General features: G+C 43.0%; 1 long non-coding RNA gene across 2 annotated transcripts in view; it reads left to right on the top strand.

Annotated features, from left to right (window-relative positions):
- Positions 1-25660, top strand: part of LOC130272756 (uncharacterized) — a 40058-nt gene extending 14398 nt beyond the window's left edge. Inside the window, exons 3-5 of one of the 2 annotated variants that reach the window (XR_008843723.1) lie at positions 10588-10730; positions 23583-23621; positions 25522-25660. This is a non-coding gene — a long non-coding RNA (uncharacterized LOC130272756). The remainder of the gene's footprint in view (positions 1-10587; positions 10731-23582; positions 23622-25521) is intronic. The other variant, XR_008843722.1, reaches the window with a different exon arrangement.
- The last annotated feature ends 355 nt before the right edge of the window (positions 25661-26015 follow it).

The raw sequence follows: 26015 nt of genomic DNA, 5'->3' as shown, positions 1-26015 counted from the left end.
GAGGCTCCATGTTTAGGAACACACTGGAGCGTGGGCACACTCCCCAGGGGAGAGCGCCAAAAGTGTACTAACCTTTTTTGTTTTGTTTTTTCTTCTCATTTTAGATACGTGAATGCAGAGGACTGATTCAGATTCATCAGATTCGGTGAATTGCGACGATGATCAGTGTGTTTTTTAATTGACAATAAAAGGGTTAACAAGGGTTGTGGGGGAATGTTTTTTTTTCAATGTGTCATGCTTTTGTAATTGAATTTTCAGGCTTATTAGTGGAAGCTGTCTTGTAGACAGAATCCATTACTGAGCCGGGGCTCAGCGTTAACCCCAAATCAGTTAGCGATAACCCCTAATTATTACCCCGGTACCCACCACCACAGGGGTTCCGGTAAGAGCCAGTACCAACAGGCCCATAGCGACAAAAATGGCGCTCCTGGGCCTAGGCGGCAACAGTCTGGTGTTATTCAGGCTGGAGAGAGCCAGTAACAATGGTCCTCACCCACTCTAGTAACGTCAGGCTGTTGTTGCTTGGTTGGTATCTGGCTGATAATGAAAATAGGGGGAACCACAAGACATTTTTTTCCAGTATTTTCAGGATCAGCTAGATACCAACCAAGCAGCAGTAGCTTGACGTTACCAGGGCGGGCGAAGACCATTGTTACTGGCCCTCTCCAGCCTAAATAATGGCAACCTGTTACCGGTGGGCCCAGGAGCGCAATTTTTGATGCTCCGGGCCTGTTGGTATGGGCTCTTCATGGCACCCCTGTGGTGTGGGTACCTGTGGAATAATTGGTAGAATTGGTTAGGGCAAGCTGAATTGGGGGTTAATGCTAAGCCCTGGCATAGTAATGGATTCTATTTACAAGACAGCTTCCACTACTAAGCCTGAAAATTTAATTATAAAAAACACATTGAAAAAAAATGTATTTAAAAAAACACTCCCCCCCACAGCTCTCGTTAACCATTTTATTGAAATAAAAAAAACGTTGGTCATTGCTGCAGTCCACTGAATCTGACGTAGTCCTCCGCATTTAGGTATCTGAAATGAGAAAAAAAGAAAAACAAGAGATAAAGGTTAGTAAATGTTTTGCGCTCTCCCCTGGGGAGAGCACCTATACTTCAGCGTGTTCCTAAACAGGGAGGGCTCTTTTTAACCCCTTAAGGACCCAGCCATTTTACACCAAAGGACCAGAGCTTTTTTTGGACATCTGACCACTGTCACTTTAAACATTAATAACTCTGGAATGCTTTTACTTATCATTCTGATTCCGAGATCAGAATTTTCGTGACATATTCTACTTTAACATAGTGGTATTTTTTTGTGGTAAATTGCATCCTTGCTTAGTGAAAAATTCCAAAATTTGATGAAAAAATTGAAAATTTTGCATTTTTCTAACTTTGAAGCTCTCTGCGTATAAGGAAAATTGATATTCCAAATAAATGTTATGTTTATTCACAAATACAATATGTCTAATTTATGTTTGCATCATAAAATGTATGAGTTTTTACTTTTGGAAGACACCAGAGGGCTTCAAAGTTCAGCAGCAATTTTCAAATTTTTCATAAAATTTTCAAACTCACTATTTTTCAGTGACCAGTTCAGTTTTTAAATGGATTTGAAGGGTCTTCAAATTAGAAATACCCCACAAATGACCCCATTATAAAAACAGCACCCCCCAAAGTATTCAAAATGACATTCAGTAAGTGTTTGAACCCTTTAGGTGTTTCACAGGAATAGCAGCAAAGTGAAGGAGAAAATTCACAATCTTCATTTTTTACACTCGCATGTTCTTGTAGACCCAATTTTTGAGTTTTTGCAAGGGGTAAAAAGGAGAAAATTTTTGCTTGTATTTGAAACCCAATTTCTCTCGAGTAAGCACATACCTCATATGTCTATGTTATTTGTTTGGCGGGTGCAGTAGAGGGCTCAGAAGGGAAGGATTGACAAATGGATTTTGGGGGGCATGTCACATATAGGAAGCCCCTATGGTGCCAGAACAGCAAAAAAAAAAAAAAACACATGGCATACCATTTTGGAAACTAGACCCCTCGGGGAACATAACAAGGGGTAAAATGAACCTTAATACCCCACAGGTGATTCACGACTTTTGCATATGTAAAAAAAAAAAAATGTACCTTAAATGCTTGGTTTCCCAAAAATTTAACATTTTAAAAAGGGTAATAGCAGAAAATACCCCCCAAAATTTTAAGCCCAATTCCCCCCGATTCAGAAAACACCCCATATGGGGGAGAAAAGTGCTCTGCTGGCACACTACAGGTCTCAGAAGAGGAGTAGTCACATTTGGCTTTTTGAAAGCAAATTTAGCTCTGGGGGCATGCCGCATTTAGGAAGCCCCTATGGTGCCAGAACAGCATAAAAAAAAAAAAACACATGGCATACTGTTTTGGAAACTAGACCCCTCGGGGAACGTAACAAGGGGTAAAGTGAACCTTAATACCCCACAGGTGTTTCACGACTTTTGCATATGTAAAAAAAAAAAATTACCTAAAATGCTTGGTTTCCCAAAAATTTTGAATTTAAAAAAAGGGTAATAGCAGAAAATACCCCCCAAAATTTGTAACACAATTTCTCCCGAGTATGGCGATACCCCATATGTGACCCTAAACTGTTGCCTTGAAATATGACAGGGCTCCAAAGTGAGAGCGCCATGCGCATTTGAGGCCTAAATTAGGGACTTGCATAGGGGTGGACATAGGGGTATTCTACGCCAGTGATTCCCAAACAGGGTGCCTCCACCTGTTGTAAAACTCCCAGCATGCCTGGACAGTCAGTGGCTGTCTGGCAATACTGGGAGTAGTTGTTTTGCAACAGCTGGAGGCTCCATTTTGGAAACAGTGCCGTACCAGACGTTTTTCATTTTTATTGGGGAGGGGAGGGGGGCTGTGTAGGGGTATGTGTATATGTAGTGTTTTTTTTACTTTTTATTTTATTTAGTGTTAGTGTAGTGTAGTGTTTTTAGGGTACAGTCACACGGGCGGGGGTTCACAGTAGTTTCTCGCTGGCAGTTTGAGCTACGGCAGAAAATGTACTAACTGCAAACCTCCGCCCATGTGAGTGTACCTTGTACATTCACATTGGGGGGAACATCCAGCTGTTGCAAATCTACAACACCCAGCATGTACGGTCTATCAGTGCATGCTGGGAGTTGTAGTTTTGCAACAGCTGGATGCTTACTACTTTGGCTGGGAATGCTGGGGATTGTAGTTATGCAACAGCTGGAGACACACTGGTTTGCTACTTAACTCAGTGTTTCACAACCAGTGTGCCTCCAGGTGTTGCAAAACTACAACTCCCAGCATGTACGGTGCATGCTGGGAGTTGTAATTTGCAACAGCTGGAGGCACACCGGTCGTGAAACACTGAGTTAAGTTAAAAAAAAACCTCTGTGTTTCACAACCAGTGTGCCTTCAGCTGTTGCAAAACTACAACTCTCAGCAGTCACCGACAGCCAACGGGCATGCTGGGAGTTGTAGTTATGCAACCAGCAGATGCACCACTACAACTCCCAGCATGCACTTTAGCTGATTGTGCTAGCTGGGAGTTGTATTTATATAACAGCTGAAGGTGCACTTTTCCATAGAAAAAATGTGCCTCCAGCTGTTGCAAAACTATAAGTCCCAGCATGCCCATAAGGGAATGCTGGGAGTTGTGGTGGTCTGCCTCCTGCTATTGCATAACTACAGCTCCAAGCATGCCCTTTTTGCATGCTGGGAGCTGTTGCTAAGCAACAGCAGGAGGCTGTCACTCACGTCCAACTGCTGATCCACGCCGCCACTGCAGGTCAGTCCCTCGCTGCCGCCGCCGCTCCTGGGGCCCCGATCCCAACAGGGACGCCGGGGATAGGGGTCCTCAGCTGCCAGGGTCCACGTCCCGCACCCGCTCAAGTCCTCCGGAAGAGGGGCGGAGCGGGTTGCGGGAGTGACACCCGCAGCAGGTGCCCTGATTGGTCGGCCGGTAAACCGGCCGACGAATCAGGGCGATCGTGAGGTGGCACCAGTGCCACCTCTCCCCTGCTGGCTATGGCTGTTCGGGGCCATCAGAGACGGCCCCGATCAGCCAGAAATTCCGGGTCACCGGGTCACTGGAGACCCGATTGACTGGGAATCCGCCGCAGATCACTGGGCTGAATTGTACAGCGGCCATCGCCGACATGGGGGGGTCATCATGACCCCCCTGGGTGAACGATTTCAGCAGGCATCGGGCACAGGCTCCGTTCCAGATGGCTGCGGGGGGCCGGGAAAGTGCATGACTCATACGTCATGTGTCCTTAAGGACTCGGAAATGGAGACGTATGAGAAGATCATGTGTCCTTAAGGGGTTAAACAGTTAGGACTACTACTCCTATCATGGACAGACTCCGTCCATGATGGGAGTTATAGTCCAGGGGCCGAGGGGCAGATTGCAGTAGGTCATTTTCCAGAGACCAGCTGCGATCTACATTTATTCACTTTACAAGCCGGCTGCACATGCGGCTCCACTGCGCTCCCCACCAGCTCCAGGCGGAGAATACTGTATATGCTGTCATAATTAATAATCCCCACCGCCGTGAGACCGGAGCCCTGATTGATGAATAGCTATTCCCCAATCAGAACTCCCGTCTCCCGGTGGCGGGGATTATGAATGATGACAGCGTGTACAGGAGTCTGGAGCCAGCGGGGAGCACCGTATGTGCCGTCGGCTTGTTAACTTAATAAATGTGGATCACAGCGGGTCTCAGCAGAATGACCTGCTGCGATTTGCCTCTCAGCCCCTGGACTATAACTCCCATCATGGACAGAATCTGTCCATGATGGGATCAGTAGTCCTAAAAGTCCCGCAGCCGGGGGATGTGCAAATGCCATCCCTCAGCGCTCTGGTGACAACGACTCCCATCATGGGACATACTCTGCCCATGAGGGGAGTTATAGTCCAGGGGCTGAGGGGCAGATCACAGCAGGTCATTCTCCAGAGACCCGCTGCAATCCGCATTCATTAACTGTACAAGCCGGTGGAACATGTGGCTCTACTGTGCTGCCCGCCGACTCCTTTATGCAGTTCCCATAATTCATAATCCCTGCGGCCAGGAAACAGGATGTCTGATTGGTGAATAGCTATTCACCAACCAGAGCTATCGTCTCCCAGTGGCGGGGGATTATGAAATGTGTCCCTCTGATTGGTGAATAGTTATTCACCAATCAGAGCTCCCGTCTTCCGGTGGCAGGGATTATGAATTATGTGAGCTGTATACAGGAGCTGGCGGGCAGCGCAGAGTCTGTCCATGATGGAAGTAGTAGTCCTAACTGTCCCAAAAGAGTCCTGAAGACAGTGGATGTGCAAGTGCGATCCCTCAGCTCTGCAGTACTACAACTACTCCTATCATGGGACAGACTCTGTCCCGTGATGGGAGTAGTTGTAGTTTACCAGTGTTGCATCCCCCGGGGTCTTGGTAGAACACTTTCCTGCGTGTCCTTTTTGACACGGAGGAAAAATGCATCTAAACAAAAAAAAAAACGCACATGATAAATTAGTATCTACTGCAAAATGCATTCCACAATACACACAAAAAAAAATAGACTACTTGCTTTTTGCTCTATCAAAATAGACACACAAAAAAGATGCAATAACTCACTGTGCAAAAAAATTGCGCTACATATAGAAAAGAAAAAACTTCTACCACTAATGATAAATTTCCCCCTTTATCACTATATGGGAGTGCTGTAGTAATCTTTTCACAATGGATAGCTTACTGGCCCTCTTGGACCAAGGTCTTGCGCTGGTTTGCACCCGCTTATGTTCAATAAAATTTGGTGTTTCATCTTCTTTAATATGAAAAAACTAAATAAATAATAATAAATAATAATAATAATAATAATAATAATATATATATATATATATATATATATATATATATATATATATATATATATGAGTGATCCCTCAACTTACAATGACCTCAACATACAATAGTTTTCAACCTGCAATTGTCTTTCTGGACCAGTGTTGAAGTTGAAACCAGATTCACCATACAATGCTACAGACAGTCCAGATCTGTGAAACGTGTCAATGGCTGGAACTGACCAATCCAAATGGACATTCACTGGTACACCTCACTTTTTCCTATTTTTGGATGACATTTTGGGACCTCAGAACCAGTTACCAGGTTTCCATAAAGTTATGGCCTCAACATACAATGGCCCTGGTTTACTAAGAGTGGAGTGTAGTTTTCTTTTGTGTGTTTTAATTCCCTACAATGTTTTTCCACAGTATTTACTACGGTTTCCCTACATTTTGCACTTTTCCCTAATTTTTTTAATTTTTTTTTACACATGCACTGATCTGCAGGATTTTTCACAGCTCAAATCCACCACATTTTTTGTGGAAACCTTAGTAAATATGTTGGATTTTTGTGAAAATGTCGGGGGACACTCCCCTTTTCAGCAGCCACCCCAATTTTCCGATTGTCGTGCCCCCTTTTCAGACTTTCTGAGTAAAATGGAGAGTTTGTTAGGGTCTTTCAATTCTGGTGCACATTCTGGCACAGACAGAATTCCTGGCGCAATGTGCCAGAATCTGGCGCACGACAGACACAACATGTCTGGTTAACAATAGTAAATCAGGGCCAATGTGCGTCCTGGAACCAATTAATATTGTAACTTGAGGGACCACTGTGTATATATATATATATATATATATATATATATATATATATACAGATATATACACACAAAGTTAACAGAGAAATGAATCCTGCACTCACTGCAGGCCACCTCTATTGAAAAGGAGGCATCATGGTGGTAAAGGGGCTAAAACTGGGGCTCAGAGGTAACAACTGGTGATTTTGTGCTCATTAGCATGAAACTACCTGTCATTGCCTCTGAGCCCCCGTTAAAGCCCAATCGCCTCCATGATGCCTCCTTCTAAGTAGCTGTGGACTGGGGCGAGTGCAGGATTTATTTCTCTGTTAACTTTGTGCTATTTACTTGTTACTGCTCTCAATCCATGAACCACCTTGCCACCCCATGAATTGTTTTAGTAGCACTGTTCTCCCATGGAATTGTTCCCCAGGTGATTGACTAGTTAATTCAGGCGTGTACCTGAATGGTATATATATATATATATATATATATATATATATATATATATATATATATAAAATAATAAAATAATTTGCCAAAATTGGCCAATTTTGAAAAATTTTGGTTGAGATGAAATTTTGGACAGACAATTTTGGGGAAGAGAAAGATTGAGCATGTTAAATTTCAACTGGCTGGTCTTTTTACGAGACAATACTGTAAGTTAATGTCTGTTTGCTGATGTTCCAGACAACAAATGGAAAGGGCAGTTGAAATTTAACATACCCAATCCGTTATGAGGGAGACGGGAATGGGTAGCCCTAATCTCCATGGTCCCAATACTTTTCTAAATAAATATATAGGAATAGAGGTAGGTGGGCACTGCTAGACAACCACTATGCAGACATCTTAATCAAGCTCACAGGTGTGTGGCTGGATATGGTGCTGGACATACACAGGTAGCAGTCCTGAATAAACAAAATGAAGAGAAGGAAAATATGTCCGCATTCACCATGCCATAAACAACGAATATGCTTTATTGAAGTCTTCAGAATTCAATATAAAAGCAGTATCAAAAACACCCGAGTGCAGGGAGGGGGAGCTGCTCCAGGCGAAGAGACTAGGAGCTTCTGTCAGGAACAACAGCACCGTTTCGCGTTATCCTCTCATCTTCCGGAACCGGAAGATACGTGGATAACGCGAAACAGTGCTGTTGTTCCTGGCAGCCGTTCCTAGTGTCCTCGTCTGGAGCAGCTCCCCCTCCCTGCACTGTGTTTTTGATACTGCTTTTATATGGAATTCTGAAGACTTCAATAAAGCATATTCGTTGCAAGGTGAGTGTGGACATATTTTCCTTTTCTTCGTTTTGTACGTTTCTAAATAAGTTTACAGGGTATCTATCCTTAGAGGAGAGAAGAATGGTCTAGCTAGCCGGTTCAGTACCTGGAGAGAGTGTGGTGGCAAAATCAGCAGACAGAGAGTAATGAGGCCAATAGTCCAAGGTCCATAGTAGGGAGTCAGGTAGCAGGTAAGAGGTAAACGAGGTTTGTCAGGTTTAGTCAAAGAACCAAAAGCAAGGAGTCTAAATTAGAAGACAAAAGTTTATAATTTGGGAAACAAAGCAGAAGGTTGTGTAGATCAGCACACAAACACATGGACTGTGGTAAAGCCTGATTAACTTTGGCCAGTATATGTCTCAATGAAATAGCCCAGGCTGAGCATGGGGTGCTGGGGCTCAACGTGATGATGATAATAGTGTTAATGATAATGATTCCTGCCAGCAACGAGGCTGCTAGTTGTATTAACAGAACATCACGCACAGCGGTGCTATCAATGGGGAGCCATGGACGCTGCACCCATCTCTGGTATACTACAAAATCCTTCTCTCCCATAATATCCATTGTCAGGTGAGACACAATATTACAAAATAGATGGTCAGTCAGTCCCTTCCAAATCTGTAGGCTCAGACAATACATCTAATATGTATCGAGCACATAACAGATAATTACCCATTACAAGTGCTGATCGATAATTTAGAAGGTCAATCGGCATTAGTTACACAGAACATTTACACTGTTGGGTGGGTGAACATTTGCAGAGAAGATCATTGATAGCATATGATCATTTGTGTGGCCATTCATTTACCACTTTGGTTTATATGGGGAGATTTGATTCTGACAAATAATAGTTTTTATTGCTGCTTAAACTATGCTGAAAAAGGGGGCACCATCCTTGTTGATTATATGGTGCCCTTCTCTTATTTTTCTTTCTTTAACACATGTCATGAGTATTAAAATGGTGCCTGGTGGGTGGGAAGATTCTTTACATGCTTTGCTTTGAAGCCAAAGACCTTTCGATTACGCCAGTAGATAAAAAGCAGGTAAATGCCCTTCATTTATGGTTCACAAAAGATAAATATTTTTCATATTAGATTAGGAATAAAACATAATTTAATATTTGTTGTCTGGCCAATAGTTATTGCCATCAGTCGCTGGCTGCCAGATTTGATGTAATAAAGCATAGATTTCAGGACACATAACATTCAGATCTGTGGCTAAGTGAGAATTCTATTAGACAATTCCAAGCTGTACACTGTACACCTATTACTACAATTACCGATTCTTCACTCACGAGTATGACAACTCAGCTGTGTTTATCCACGGATTAATTGAGAATGTCATTCAGCAATATTTAGAATGACAAAACAAAATTTTATCTAGGTAAAATAACAAATGCTGTTGGAATCGATAACATATCACCTTCATGTCTGTTTGCACCAAATTTGAATACGATGCCATATATATAATATATATATATATATATATATATATATGGCATCACATTCAAATTTATACATATATATATATATATATATATATATATATATATACAGTGGGCAAAAAAGTATTTAGTCAGCCACCAAATATACAAGTTCTCCCCATTAACCTGTTAAGGACCCATGACGTACGCGTACGTCATGAGTCCGCTCCCGACCCATAGCGAGTCGGGTCCAGCCTCTAACAAAGGCCGGGACCCGTGGCTAATAGTGCGCGGCATTGATCGTCGTGCTGCGCGCTATTAACCCTTTAGACGCGGAGTTCAAAGTTGAACGCAGCGTCTAAAGTGAAAGTGAAAGCATGCCGGTTAGCTCAGGTAGCTGTTCGGGATAGCCGCAGCGAAATCACGGCATCCTGAACAGCATCCAAGACAGCTGGAGGATCCCTACCTGCCTCCTCACTGTCCGATCGCCGAATGACTGCTAAGTGCCTGAGACCCAGGCATGAGCAGTCAAGGGGCAGAATCATCGATCAGTGGTTTCTTATGAGAAACCACTGATCAATGGAAAAGATCAGTGTGTGCAGTGTTATAGGTCCCTATTGGAGCTATAACACTGCAAAAAAAAAAGTGAAAAAAAGTGAATAAAGATCATTTAACCCCTTCCCTATTAAAAGTTTTAATCACCCCCCTTTTCCCATAAAAAAAAAAAAACAGTGTAAATAAAAATAAACATATATGGTATTGCCGCGTGTGGAAATGTCCGAATTATAAAAATATATTGTTAATTAAATGGTGTACACGCAAAAAATTTCCAAAGTCCAAAATAGTGCATTTTTAGGTCACTTTTTATATCATGAAAAAATTAATACAAAGATCAATAAGTCCTATCAATGCAAAAATGGTACCACTAAAAACTTCAGATCACGGCGCAAAAAATGAGCCCTCATACTGCCCCATATGCAGAAAAATTAAAAAGTTATAGGGGTCAGAAGATGACAAATTTAAACGTATTAATTTTCCTGCATGTAGTTAGGATTTTTTCCAGAAGTACGACAAACTCAAACCTACATAAGTAGGGTATCTTTTTAATCATACGGACCTACAGAATAATGATAAGGTGTAATTTTTACCAAAAAATTTACTACGTAGAAATGGAAGCCCCCAAAATTTACAAAACTGCATTTTTTTTTTCAATTTTGTCTCACAATGATTTATTTTTTTTTCGTTTCGATTATGCGAAAGGAAGATAGATAGGAGAGGGACAGGGGAAAGACAGGTGGAGCGTCGAAGTACTAACCTCTAAGAACAGCGGACGCGAACGGAATCCCCTAGGGGCCGGAGGCAATCAGCATGTCATGTCGGGTAACACGACCGAGAAACATAAGGTAAGTGAAATGTCTGCTAGGGCGCTAAGTGTAGGGTTCTAAAATCATTGGAGGAGATGAAAGCCGACCAGGGTCCCCAGGTTAGGTGGTGAGTTGCGAACCTCCGCTTAGAGTCTGCGATGAGCTCCTCCATGCGGTGGATGTGAGTGACTTCCTGTGCCCAAGAGGAGAGGGATGGGGTTGCATTAGTTTTCCATAGCCTCGGGATCACCGATTTAGCTGCCAAGAGCAGATGTCTGATAAGACGAGCACTCCATTTGGGGGTAGAGGAAGGCAGAATGGAGAGGAGGAGGGGGGCAGTGGCGTGGGGAAGGCGAACAGTCGTCAATTGGTATATGACGTAGAGGACCCCGGTCCAGAACGGCATCTACAATGGACAGTGTACCCAAATATGAGAAATCGTGCCTCCCGCTGCACCGCATCTCCAGCAAGAATCTGCCACTCCCGGGTAGATGCGAGACAGCGTAGATGGCACTCTGTACCATCTGGTTAAAACTTTGTAATTTGTCTCAAGGGCTTTGCACGATATGGATGCCTTGTGCCATTGTACCAAGGCCATGTTCCATTCCCCGTCCGAGAATTGGCCGCCCAGCTCTCTCTCCCAACCATTTCTGAAAGATAGGGGGTCTTCCGAATGAGATTCCAGAAGAAGGGCATATATTTGTCTGATCGGATGGAGGGTGACAGAAGCTGAGCAGCACAGCTTCTCAAACGGGGTGAGAGCACGATGGATATGGAGTCTATGATGGCATGTGTTATGAAAGTGTGTAAGTTGCATGTATTGAAAGCGCTGTACAGGCGTCGGAGGGCAACTGCCAAGCAGGTCACTTAGCGGTCTCAGGTCCGTCTCAGTTAGAAAGGTCTTAAACGAAATACCCTCAGTTCTGTTGTAACCCAGGAATGCGGATGTGGAAAGGCCGGGGGGAAAGGACGGGTTGTTAAACACCGGCATTAGGGGCCCTTACAGATGCTAAACGGGAGGGAAAGTTGGCCATTGATTCTTAGTTGTGCTTGTGGGTTTGAGTAGAGGGCCATAATGCGAGCCAACATTTGTGTACCTAAACCAATTTGTGAAAGAGTTACCTTTAGGAGGCTCCAGTCCACTCGATCGGAGGCCTTTTCAGCATCTAAGGAGAGAAGGCATAGAGGCGTTTTTGTCAAGTGCGCATGGTGAATGACAGAGAAGGTACGTAGGGTATTGTCCCTGGCCTCCTTGCCACGGATGAATCCGACCTGATCGATGTGGACCAGAGCCTCCATGTAAGGAGCCAGCCTATTTGAATTCAGTTTGGAAAAGAGTTTAGTGTCAGTATTCAGTAGCGATATGGGACGATAGTTCTGACATAGGGTAGGATCTTTGTCTCCCTTTGGTATCACAGTTATGAAAGCTCTCAGAAATTAGCGCGGGGGAGGGTTGGAGTCAGAAATTGCGTTATAAGCAGAGAGGAGGGGGGGGGCATCAATTCCAACCTGATGAATTTGTAGAACTTGGCTGTGTAGCCATCAGGTCCCGGGCTCTTGCCTGCTGGGAGAGAGGAAATCGTGGAGTCCAATTCCTCAGACGAAAATGGCGCCTCCAGGGCGGGTGTGATGTCCGTCGGCAGCATTGGTAATGCCGTCGAGGTAATATAGGAATGGAGTGAAGGGGGACTTATATTAGACATGGGATACGACTGGGGAGTAGGCAAGTGGTATAGGTCAGCATAATACTTGCGGAAGGCTTCTAAAATGTCAGGAGTAAGGTGGGTCAGGGATCCCGTCCTTTCTCGAATCACTGGGACAAATAGGGCTGCTCTTTTCTGTCTAAGGGCTCTCGGTAGCATCCTGCTAGGTTTGTTTCCCCATTCATAAAAGGACTTACCTACTATTTGTCTGTAGTAGCGATGTTTAGAGTTTAGTTAGGCTAGGATTTCCTGACAAATCCGGATCACGTCTCGTAAGACCTGATCCAGTTGAGACTGCTTGTGCAAGGACTCTAATGTTTGCAGTTCTAGTTGGAGGGAGGTTAACTTGGACAATGCTTCCCTCATAAGCCTTGCCCCATGTTTTATTAGGACTCCACGCAGCACACACTTCAGTGCCTCCCACTTAATAAGCAGAGAGGATGTGTCTGAGCTGTGGTCTGCATGAAAGTGGGAGACCGTTTCTTTGAGTTCTTGGGCACGGAGCGAGTCCAGAAGTAGAGATTCATTAAGCTTCCAAGTCGCATGGGGTTTGATGAAGGAGGGAAGCGTGAAAGACATTCTCACTGTGGCATGGTCAGAGAAGGTTATTAGGCCTATGGAGGCTCGGGAGACTGAAGGAAGGAAGCCATGTGGGCAGAAGATGTAATCTATGCGAGAGTAGGAGTTGCGGGGGTGGGAGAAGAACGTATAGTCCCTGTCTAGGGGATGTAGACATCGCCACACATGGCGGATATTAAAATAGCCACATAACAGTATTTGACCAGTCGCAAAGGAGGCTAGAGCCTCCAGGGTATTAACCCCTTAAGGACACATGACGTACTGGAACGTCATGTGTCCACTCCCGATCTATAACGCGGGGCCACGGCGTGGCCCCGCGTCATAGCGGTTCGGGCCCGGCCTCTAACAACGGCCGGGACCCGTGGCTAATAGCGCGCGGCATTGATCGCTGTGCCGCGCGCTATTAACCCTTTAGACGCGGCGTTCAAAGTTGAACGCCGCGTCTAAAGTGAAACCGAAAGCATGCCGGCTAGCTCAGTGGGCTGTTCGGGATAGCCGCGGTGAAATCGCGGCATCCCGAACAGCTGACAGGACAGCGGGAGGGCCCCTTCCTGCCTCCTCGCTGTCCGATCGCCGAATGACTGCTCAGTGCCTGAGATCCAGGCATGAGCAGTCATGCGGCAGAATCGTTGATCACTGGTTTCTTATGAGAAACCAGTGATCAACATAGAAGATCAGTGTGTGCAGTGTTATAGGTCCCTATGGGACCTATAACACTGCAAAAAAAAGTGAAAAAAAAAAGTGAATAAAGATCATTTAACTCCTCCCCTATTAAAAGTTTGAATCACCCCCCTTTTCCAATAAAAAAAAAAACACAGTGTAAATAAAAATAAAAATAAACATATGTGGTATCACCGCGTGCGGAAATGTCCGAATTATAAAAATATATCATTAATTAAACCGCTCGGTCAATGGCGTGCGCGCAAAAAAATTCCAAAGTCCAAAATAGTGCATTTTTGGTCACTTTTTATATCATTTAAAAATGAATAAAAAGTGATCAATAAGTCCTATCAATGCAAAAATGGTACCGTTAAAAACTTCAGATCATGGCGCAAAAAATGAGCCCTCATACCGCCCCATACACGGAAAAATAAAAAAGTTATAGGGGTCAGAAGATGACAATTTTAAACGTATTAATTTTCCTGCATGTAGTTATGATTTTTTCCAGAAGTCCGACAAAATCAAACCTATATAAGTAGGATATCATTTTAATTGTATGGACCTACAGAATACATATCAGGTGTCATTTTTACCGAAAAATGTACTACGTAGAAACGGAAGCCCCCAAAATTTACAAAACAGCGTTTTTTTTTTCAATTTTGTCGCACAATGATTTTTTTTCCCGCTTCACCATAGATTTTTGGGCAAAATGACTGACGTCATTACAAAGTAGAATTGGTGGCGCAAAAAATAAGCCATCATATGGATTTTTAGGTGTAAATTTGAAAGAGTTATGATTTTTTAAAGGCAAGGAGCAAAAAACGAAAATGCAAAAACGGAAAAACCTCCGGTCCTTAAGGGGTTAAGTAAGAAGGTTATCTGATTACGATTGGTAGCATATATAGAGGCTATTGTAAGTTTGCGGCCGGAGAGCTCGCAATTTGTGAACAAGTATCTAGGTCCAGGGCCACATCTTGCACTACTATCGGGAGAGATCTGTGAAATGTAAAAGAGACCCCTTTTGTGCACGACTCAGGATTGGTGCTATGTAACCAGGTCAGGTAATAGCGAGAAGGAAGGGAGGGGAGGTGGACTGACATAAAGTGGGTCTCCTGGATCGCCAGTATGTGGGTGCGTTGCTTGTGTTGGGAGTACAGGATTTTGGCTCGTTTCTTGGGCGTGTTAAACCCTTTGACATTCAGGGAAGTAATATTTATGTCAGCTGCCATGGGGATGGTGTGAATAGCGTATAGACTCACCGACCTCCCAGGGGTCCGTCCGTACCGCCATCCATCGAGGCTGTTCATGAAGAGGTCTTGTTCATCTGTGGGAAAGGAAGAGGAAAGAAATAGGTAAGTAGGCAGTCAAGAGAGGCAGAAACAGCAACCATAAGAGAACGGTTACCCAGGGACTACGGGGAGAAGCCATAAGGGCCGAGAAAGGGCGCAATCAGGGCCTGCCTGCGCACCAATCTAGTGGGAGGTGTGGAAGATCTGCCAGTCGCCAGTCACCCAGAACTCTAAAGGGCGTGGAACTAGGGAAGACGGGTCAAGGCAGGCGGCCCAAATCAGACAGAAGGGATTCCAACATAAGTTTTGCCACATGGGCACTGTATTCCATAGATCACACCCTTTGTTTTACAGTTTATGTGCGTGTTTACAGTCTTCTTATATGAACCATTTCTACTCTCAAAATCCAATATTGCTTTTTTCTCCTTAGTAATTTTACATCCCTTATAGGAATGGCATGGATGAAAGCCCGGTTTCTGGAAGAATATAGATTGATTCAAACTATTAAGGTCTTTGAGATTTTTTGTAGTGAATGCTATTCTGTTGCCAATATTAGATATTTTCCGACAAATGAAGATGGGTGCCTTTGGTAATGTCTTGCCCACTACCCTATCTCCTTGCAAAATCTCCCAGTGTTTACACACAATTTTACGAAAAGCAGTGCTTTGACTGTTGTACGCTGTACGCTGTAATTATAGGAACCATAACTTGATCTTGTTTATTTTTATCCTCTGTTTTGTCCGTGTCAGCCAGTAGTAAATCCCTATCAATTTTCTGGACCTGTTTGATTGTGTCCTCTAGAGTGTCCCTCTAATATCCTTTCTCAAGGAATTTGTCTTGTAGTTCCATGGCTTCCTTTTTGTACTCCTCAATTTGTGTACAATTTCTACGAAGACGGATAAACTGGCCTCTGGGGATATTATTAAGCCATGCAGGCAAGTGACAGCTATTAAGATCAATATAGCTGTTGCTATCTGTTATTTTTGTGTAGGTTTTGATGTGGATTCCATTATCCTTAATAAAAATGGTGAGGTCTAAAAAATGTATCTCTGTTCGACTAATGGTAGAAAGATTAACCCCTTAAGGTCCCCTTAAGTTTTTCCGTTATTGCATTTTCATTTTTTCCTCATCACCTTCTAAAAATCATAACACTTTCAATTTTGCACATTAAATTCCATATGAGGGCTTATTTTTTGTGCCACCAATTCTAATTTGCAGTGACATTAGTCATTTTACCAAAAAATCAAAGGTGAAATGGAAAAAAAACCATTGTGCTACAAAATTGAAGAAAAAATGTCATTTTTGGGGGCTTCTGTTTCTATGGAGTGAATTTTTCGGTACAAAGACACCTTATCTTTATTCTGTAGGTCCATACGGTTAAAATGATACCCTACTTATATAGATTTGATTTTGTCGTACTTCTGAAAAAATCACAACTACATGCAGGAAAATGTATACGTTTAAAATTGTCATCTTCTGACCCCTATAACTTTTGAATTTTTCTGTGTAAGGGCCGGTATGGGGCTAATTTTTTTGCGCCATATTCTGAAGTTTTTATTGGTACCATTTTTGCATTGAGCAGACTTTTTGATCGCTTTTTATTAATTTTTTATGATATAAAAAGTGACCAAAATTACGCTATTTTGGACTTTTGAATTTTTTTGCATGTACGCCATTGACAGTGTGATTTAATTAATTACATATTTTTATAGTTCAGACATTTACGCACGCGGCAATACCACATATTTTTATTTTTATTTCCACAGTTTTTTTTTATGGGAAAAGGGGGTGATTCAAACTTTTATTAGGGAAGGGGTTAAATGACCTTTATTAACTTTTTATCACTTTCTTTTTGCAGTGTTGTAGCTCCCATAGCAGCCGGGACCAACCCAGTGTGTCTTAAACACCGGGACTGAGTACAGGGTGCATTCTTAAGAGGTTAAAATCATTTTTTATTTAAATTATTTAAAAACAATTGCAACCCATTTTCAGACCCCTTCCAGATAAAAATGATGTCATCAATGAAGCGAGGCCCATGGTAGGGAGGATATTCAACTCCTCCCAATGACCCAATAACCAGTTGCAAACCTAGTCCCCATAGTGGTGCCCCACGTCTTCAGAAAAAATTCCCCTTCATAAAGAAAATTATTGTGATTAAAAATAAAAGATATGCACTCCCCAATAAAATCTATTTGGTTAAGGGGTAATATGTTGTCCTTCCTCGTAAAATGTTCCGCTGCTTCTCTTCCCTTCTGGTGTTCTATTATCGTATATAAAGACGTGACATCCAATATACCTAATATGTACTCTTGATGCCACGTCAACCCTTCCAATACTTGAAGAATATGTTTTGTATCCCTCAAATAGGTGGGTAACTGCACCACATATTTCTGTAGCTGTGTGTCAACATACTTAGATATATTCAAAGTTAGAAAATTAATGCCTGATATAATAGAATGCCCTGGTGGTTTAGTGGTGGACTTGTATATCTTTGGGATATGATAAAATGCTGTGATCTGTGGGTTCCTAATGTTGGTTAATTAAGCTTCTTTTTTATTAAGAATCTAAAAAATATATTTTTTGAAAAACCCAATAAGCAGTAACACCAGTAGTCCATCTAGGTGTCAACAAACTACACTAAAAAACTAATCAAAATTCCATCCATATAATGAATACTCGGCCTCGTTCCGAGTATTTGAAAGTTTTGTTACTAGAGATATCAGACGCTATAAAATGTGATACCAGAAATCTAATCTTCCCAAAAAAAGAACAGGCAGCCATACAAGCTCTACAGGATAATAATGACATCATAATAAGGCCTGCCGACAAAGGGGGCAGTATAGTAATACAGAACACCCAGGATTACCATGAAGAATCAATGCATTTGTTGCAGAAACTCCTGGGTTACTCTACAGCCCCCTTTAAGAAGCAACTTATGGATTTGATCCAAGTGGGGACAAAAAGAAGCTGAATTCATCAACATTAGGAACCCACAGATCGCAGCATTTCCCAAAGATCCACAAGTCCACCAGTAAACCACCAGGGCATCCTATTATATCAGGCATTAATTGTCTAACTTCGAATACGTCTAAGTATGTTGACACACAGCTACAGAAATATGTGGTGCAGTTACCCGCCTATTTGAAAGATACAAAACATATTCTTCAAGTATTGGAAGGGTTGATGTGGCATCCGGAGTACACATTAGGAACATTGGATGTCACGTCTTTATATACGATAATAGAGCACAAGAAGGGAAGAGAAGCAGCGGAATATTTTACGAGAAAGGACAACATATTACCCCTTGACCAAATTGATTTTATTGGGGAGTGCATATCTTTTATTTTAAATTACAAATTTTTTTTTCTATGAAGGTGAATTTTTTCTGCAGACGTGGGGCACCGCTAAGGGGTTCTTTACATGGGGCACTTTACATGGGTTATTGGGAGGAGTTGAATATCCTCCTTACCATGGGCTCGGCGTCAAACCTGGTCCTCTGGCATCACTTCATTGATGACATCATTTTTATCTGGAAGGGGTCTTTTATCCCTCTTTTACACCTACCATTAGTCGAACAGAGATTCATTTTTTAGACCTCCCCATTTTTATTAAGGATAATGGAATACACACCAAAACCTACACAAAAATAACAGATAGCAACAGCTATATTGATCTTAATAGCTGTCACTTGCCTACATGGCTTAATAATATCCCCAGAAGCCAGTTTATCCATCTTCATAGAAATTGTACACAAATTGAGGAGTACAAAAAGGAAGCCATGGAACTACAAAAAAAATTCCATGAGGAAGGATATTAGAGGGACGCTCTAGAGGACACAATCAAACAGGTCCAGAAAATTGATAGGGATTTACTACTGGCTGACAAGGACAAAACAGAGGATAATAATAAACAAGATCAAATTATGCAAACAGAAGAGAACGTCCAGCACTCGATGTCCGTTGCAATAGTGTTTATTGGCATAAAAACAGATACGCTCTGTCCTGTTCACGTATGTTTTTATGCCAATAAACACTATTGCAACGGACATCGAGTGCTGGACGTTCTCTTCTGTTTGCTGTATTGGGCGGTTGCGCTTCCGCCAGTCCGTGCACACCTGTGTCCAGTGGGAGGTGAGAGCTGTCTACTTACCGGCCTAAGATCAAATTATGGTTCCTATAATTACAGCGTACAGGGTACAACAGTCAAAGCTTTGCTTTTTGTAAAATTGTGCGTAAACAATGGGAGATTTTGCGAGGAGATAGGGTAGTGGGCGAGACATTACTAAAGGCACCCATCTTCATTTTTCGGAAATATCTAATATTGGCAACAGAATAGCACCCACTACAAATACATATTGCAGGTTTTGAGAAGTCCTCTCCCGTCCTTTTCTACACACCTGTAATGCTCTCCTTCAGGGTGCTCCACTCCCAAAACAGACCCAGGAAGCATATGTCACTTTACCGTATATACTCGAGAATAAGCCGAGTTTTTCAGCACGATTTTTCGTGCTGAAAACACCCCCCTCGGCTTATACTCGAGTGAACTCTCCACCCGCAGTGGTCTTCAACCTGCGGACCTCCAGAGATTTCAAAACTACAACTCCCAGCAAGCCCGGGCAGCCATCGGCCTTCGACACCATCCAGCCCCCTCTCACCCCCTTTAGTTCTGTACAGTACTCGCCTCCGCTCGGCGCTGGTCCGGTGCTGCAGGACTGTCCGGTGAGGAGGTCGTCCGGTGGGATAGTGGATCCGGGCTGCTATCTTCACCGGGGATGCCTCTTCTAAGCGCTTCGGGCCCGGCCCCAGAATAGTCACGTTGCCTTGACGACGACGCAGAGGTACGTTCATTACCAACGTACTTCTGCTTCATCGTCAAGGCAACGCCTCTATTCTGGGCCCGAAGCGCGGAGAGGAGGCGCCCCCGGTGAAGATAGCAGCCCGGAACCACTATCCCACCGGACAACCTCCTCACCGGACAGTCCTGCAGCACCGGACCAGCGCCGAGCGGAGGTGAGTACAGAACTAAAGGGGGTGAGAGGGGGCTGGATGATGTCGAAGGCCGCAGTGGTCTTCAACCTGCGGACCTCCAGAGGTTTCAAAACTACAACTCCCAGCAAGCCCGGACAGCCGATGGCTGCCCGGGCTTGCTGGGAGTTGTAGTTTTGAAACCTCTCGAGGTCCGCAGGTTGAAGACCACTGAGGGCGGATGATGACAAGAGGATGATGATGGGGGGGTGTGGGATGATGACAAGGGGATGATGAAGGGGGGTGTGGGATGATGACAAGAGGATGATGAAGGGGGGGGGTGTGGCATGATGAAGGGGGGTGGGGATGATGACAAGGGGATGATGAAGGGGGATGTGGGATGATGAAGGGGGGTGGGGATGATGACAAGGGGATGATGAAGGGGGGTGTGTGGGATGATTACAAGGGGATGATGAAGGGGGGTGGGGATGATGACAAGCGGATGATGAAGGGGGGGTGTGGGATGATGACAAGGGGATGATGAAGGGGGTGGGGATGATGACGGGGGGGTGTGGGATGATGACAAGGGGATGATGACAGGTGATGATGATGAGGGTCTGGATGATGACAGGCGGTGATGATGATGAGGATGTTAATGACGGGGGTCTGGATGATGACAGGGGGGGATGATGTATTTCCCACCCTAGGCTTATACTCGAGTCAATAACTTTTCCTGGGATTTTGGGTTGAAATTAGGGGCCTCGGCTTATACTCGGGTCGGCTTATACTCGAGTATATACGGTAATTCCAAAAAATGGCAAGGATCCACAGCAATGAGGCAACTACAGGACAATTTCTCTTTTGAATATAGACTTGAAGATATGGACCAAATTACTTGCTATGCATCTAAACTCATCCCCTCATTGGTTCAATGGGATCAAGCCAGGTTTGTTATGGGTCAAGAGGGTGAGGACAATACCGCTAAACTGTTCCAGACCATTCAATCTCCCATCTACCAATTATCACCCTTCCCAAAAAATCTGGTGGTCCATTTAAACCCTGATGCAAGATCACTCATACCACTGCTCTGGAGACAAACTGAACCCCCATCCTTTCAGGAATGGCGCAACAAGGTCAACCAAATTTTCTGCTTTAAGTGTTGATTAGCTGGTCCTATAGAACCCTTGCAAAGATCGCCATTGTATGGTCACCTTGGATGTCTTCCACTTACTTTTCCTCCCAAGTGGGTCCTCCTTTGTCTACTCCAGACTCTCTACCTCCCCCCTCACCGTGGCCACGGCCCCCCTTAGATGTTGAGTTATTTGCTGAAGGAACACCCTGCAGGAGATTAGATACCTTGACCCCCCCCCCCTCTCCCTCCTCCTACCCTACCAACTCTCTTTGTCTTTTCTACCTCATCTCTTTGACTTGTTCAATAGTTATATTATTACATTGACATGGCATTCTTTTATTATGTTCCGGTTTGCATATGGGAGCCTTATCTACTCATACTGTTTCATACCAGGTGTTTTTGTGCCTCTTAGCCTGTCTCCGAATATGTCCTTGTCTATTTATGACCCTAGTTGTATATGTGAAAATTCTACAAAAATAATATTGGTAAAAAAAACAAAAGAGACCCTTGATGTGGGTTGTGAGCTTGTATATTTTGGCCAAAATATCAACTAATATCTCATATTTATCATATGAGTATAAATAACATACAACATTGTGATGTGGTCCGGCCTTGTGGTGCTGGGTGAGCCCGGGGTGTCAGTTCTTTGTGGAGTGCACATATTAGATGCTAGGCAGTCCGCCTGATTGAATAGTATGTTCGTCACTAATAGGTTGTAAGCCAGTATGGTGCACTACACACTATTATTTAACTGGCACCCTGCGTATGCCTTATCTGTGTTCAGCTATAATACTAAGCAGCCCCCCCCCCCCCCTCTTGAACAGTAGGTGTGCAAATGGTTGTTCATCAGTATTTTGTACCTGTATGACTTCCCCCAAATAGCATTGTGGCTGATCTGAATCCTAATGGAAATAGGTGCATAACCTTGCCTTGTACCAGTAACCAGTAAGTGTGACCTCCTTTTTGTGATTATTATTTTTTTTTTTGTGATTTTTGTCCCACTTAGCAGAATCCAAAGGCAAGAGTGGACACATCTATCTGTATTGAATCTACAGCAAAATTTGCATACACTACATTTTTTTCATAGCATGGACATGCTGCAGATTTCCAAATTTGTTTTTAAAACCTCATCCCCATGTATGTATTGTATTGTAGATTTACGCTGATTTTTAATGCATCCGAAACAAAAGTAAAAAAATATGATATGTGACAATGGTTTCCAACCTGTGGCACAAAACTACAACTCCAAAATGACATAGCTTGTGGGGCTACTTCCATTATTGTCAAAGGAAAGTATGCAAATTGTGTAATATAGCCAGCTCATCCATCTTTTTCCAAGATGGGAATACCCCTTTATATGAACTAAAAAGCAAACTATTTAGAAAGAACCATTTCTAAATGATAAAATAATATAATTTTTCTTAATATATCTTAAAGGGGTACTCCAGTGCTTGACAGATATCACGCCCCCTCCTGTAGGCTTGCATTGGGGGGCAGAGCGTGACGTCCCACGCCGCCGGCCCAGTGGTTGCCCGTAATCAGACCCGGAGCGGACACGCTCCGGGGACTGATTACAAACGGGGTGCCGTGTGCAAGATCACAGGGGTCCCCAGCGGTGGGACTCACGCGATTAGGCATCTTATCCCCTATCCTTTGGATAGGGGATAAGATGTGTAGGCACCGGAGAACCCCTTTAAAGACACCTGGGAAATAATTTGATTTTATAGGTGTTAACAGGTTGTTTTAGTTCTTCAGTCTTGAGAAGATTGTTTCTACTTATTTATTTGAAAGTTTGGAAATAAGTGAGGACTTTACGTATGTATGCCAAGTTCTTGCTCTTTTCATCATCTGCGGTCACAGCTGTCTTCGTGATGTGACAAGGAGAAAGATCACATAATGGGTCCCACTTAATTATGTCTATGTGACTAGAATGTACATGAACCCAAAGTAAACTCATTTTTATGGCATCCTCCAAATGAATAAAACTGACTATATACATATTTGTAGTTATTTCTTAACTAAGAAGCCATAAAAGGCCACACATATCCACCCACTCACCCGTTGTTAATACTATTGAATACACAATGTCAGTAAATAAATGCCATTCATTGTATAATGAAACAAATATTATTTTCCAACATACTTTCTGTATCAATTCTTACAAGTCTTTCAATAGGAACCTTCATTGTTTACTCATAAGGGATTCAAATCTGTCCTGTTTATGTGATGGATACATGAGTGTATGGGTCATAAGGGCACATCTCATATAACTGCATTGTAATAACAACAGCCACTTATAATAACAGCCATCACATGACAAAGACAGATTTTTATCCTCTGGAAGTAAACACGTTTTTGACTGAATGATGCTAACAGATCTTCAAGGGAAGTTGTCACAGTTTAGAGAGAGAACAGGGAGAACAGGAAAGCAAAATTCTGTACAAAAAAAAAAAAAACAATAATTATTTTCAGGGCGTTTTATGCCATTTTGAGGAGCTCCAAGGCAGACATTGTGTATGACTTAACCAACGCATTTTGATTCCTTTTTTTTAGTTTTATTTTAGCCTTGAAAAAGATTTATCGAAACATGTTGGTGTTTTAAGGTATTTTTGTGTGGTCCATCTGGACATTTTTATGGATTTTTGAATAATATTGGATATTTTGTTTAAATTTTTTGTGAGTGCTGAACTTGTCTCCTAATGGGAGTAACTATTTTCCCAGAATTAATTCCAAGGAGACAGTTGTTAAAACCAAAACAGAAAAAAGAAAAAAAAAACTGATGAAACCAGAATGGTTTTCTCTTTTGCAAATTCCTTGTTAAATGCAAAAGGCATCTCCCTTTTGTTGCGGGGCATTTGTTGCAGGGAGATCAGGATTTAAAACAATTAACAGAATTACAATCCATCATAACATATAAAAAGAACATGACTATTAAAGATTGTATAAAAAAATGTAAGCAGAAAAAAGAAAGAGAGAAACAAGATTGGCTTTCTGAACAGAGACCAATCGGCAATTACTACTGCGGTTCCTGCTCATTTTGCCATCTCACGTTAAATGGGTATAATATAAGGATAAATCAACTAATAACCTGCGGATCCACTCATATTGTAAATGCTTTAACATGTATTTGCCATTTGTTCTATATTGGGAAAACAATATAGATTATTTCACCACATCCGTGAACATGCACGATCCTTAAAGTGAACCGCTCATGAAACAAACTTTTTATATATTAAAGATAATGCCCTACTAAATAACATTTTAATTGCTTTCATTTAAAAAATGTTCCTCCTTTCATGTTTTTTTTTACTTTAAAAACTTCTCCACTAGGGGTCTCCCTAGGAATACTGTCAACAAGCATTTTGGACTCAGTGAGTGAGTCTGAAATCTGCTCTGTGCAGCTCCCAGCCTGTCAGTCAGACAAGCAGGAGGGAGGGGGAGCACTCAGCTCATACACAAGCAGAAAGCAAACAGAGAGGATACATTCCCTCTTCTCTTTTTCTCAGTTCCTCTCCCCTCTGTCCACTTTCCACATGGCTAATTATATATGCACTGCTTATTTGCTCTTTCCATGGACTTGCCATTGCTATGACAACCTCCTGTGAATTGTGTGTTGAATTGTGCTACTAGAGAGCATAGAAAAGATGTATTTTTAGGTTTTTTTAAAGCAAATTAAATGGAGGGATAGAGTTAGTCAGGGACAGATGGGGAGGGGGATTAGGGAAAGTTTTGATGGTGATTGGCACTCTTTAAAGGGGTACTCCCCTATCCAAAGGATCCAGGGGATAAGATGCCTGATCACGGGAGTCCCGCCGCTGGGGACCCCCGTGATCTTGCACGCGGCACCCTGTTTGTAATCAGTCCCCGGAGCGTGTTCGCTCCAGGACTGATTACCGGTGACTACAGGGCGGGTGGCGTGTGATGTCATGCCCCCGTGTGATGTCACGCTCCGCCCCTCTCAATGCAAGCCTACGGGAGGGGGCGTAATAGCTGACACAGGGGCGGGGGCGTGACATCACACACCGCCCACCCTGTAGTCGCCTGCAATCAGACCCGGAGCGAACACGCTCCGGGGACTGATTGCAAACGGGGTGCCGTGTGCAAGATCACGGGGGTCCCCAGCGGCGGGACTCCCACGATCAGGCATCTTATCCCCTGGATCCTTTGGATAGGGGATAAGTTGTCTAAGCACCGGAGTACCCCTTTAAAAACCAGAGTAGGAGCAGCTCGATTTATTCAACATATAAATGAAAAATACAAAAGAGAAAAAAATGCTTTCCAATTCACCGGCATTGAAAGGGTCGAGCATGCACATGGAGGCATGACCAAAGAAATTCTGGACAAAAAATAATTAAGGTGGATTTTACAGCTAGAGGCTATGGGTACGACACGTCTAAATGATAGAACGGAACTAAATGTATTGTTATAAGTCTCTCTAGTGTTTTTGATATGTTTTTATGATCACTTACCTGTCCGATCTTGTTTACATGTAACGTGTCTCAGAACGCAATGACGTGTGGACCAGTTGAAGCGCAGCCAGTGCGCGAAATGGCACCGTTGCCCTACGAGACACCCCTGCACCGATTCTTGTCTGCACAGCACTTGATGTTATGAGGATCTACAAATAAACCCTTCACTGAAGCATCCAATTGTGTAGTGAGAGCCCTGTTTTTCGGTTCTTATGGATTATACTTGTGGACTGCCATCCTTCATACTAGAGTTCGCACTTCAAATTTTTATCGTAAATATCGCAAATTTCCGCTATATATTCGAAATTTCGAATATTCACTTTTTTACCGCATATGCACATGTGCGAATATTCGCATATTCCTTCGTTCCACTTGTGGGCCAATTAGAATGATGCAAATACACTTGTCAGAGGTTATCAACAACATCCCTAGCAACCAATAGTAAAGTTGCCCACCCCCTCACTGTTTTCTTCCTCGAATATGCGAATATAACGAATACGCAAAATTTGCGAATATAGGACGAATATT

This window comes from Hyla sarda, chromosome 5 (genome assembly GCF_029499605.1).
Source record: "Hyla sarda isolate aHylSar1 chromosome 5, aHylSar1.hap1, whole genome shotgun sequence".
NCBI classification, from domain to species: Eukaryota; Metazoa; Chordata; class Amphibia; order Anura; family Hylidae; genus Hyla; species Hyla sarda.
This window is presented reverse-complemented; position numbering and strand designations above follow the sequence as displayed.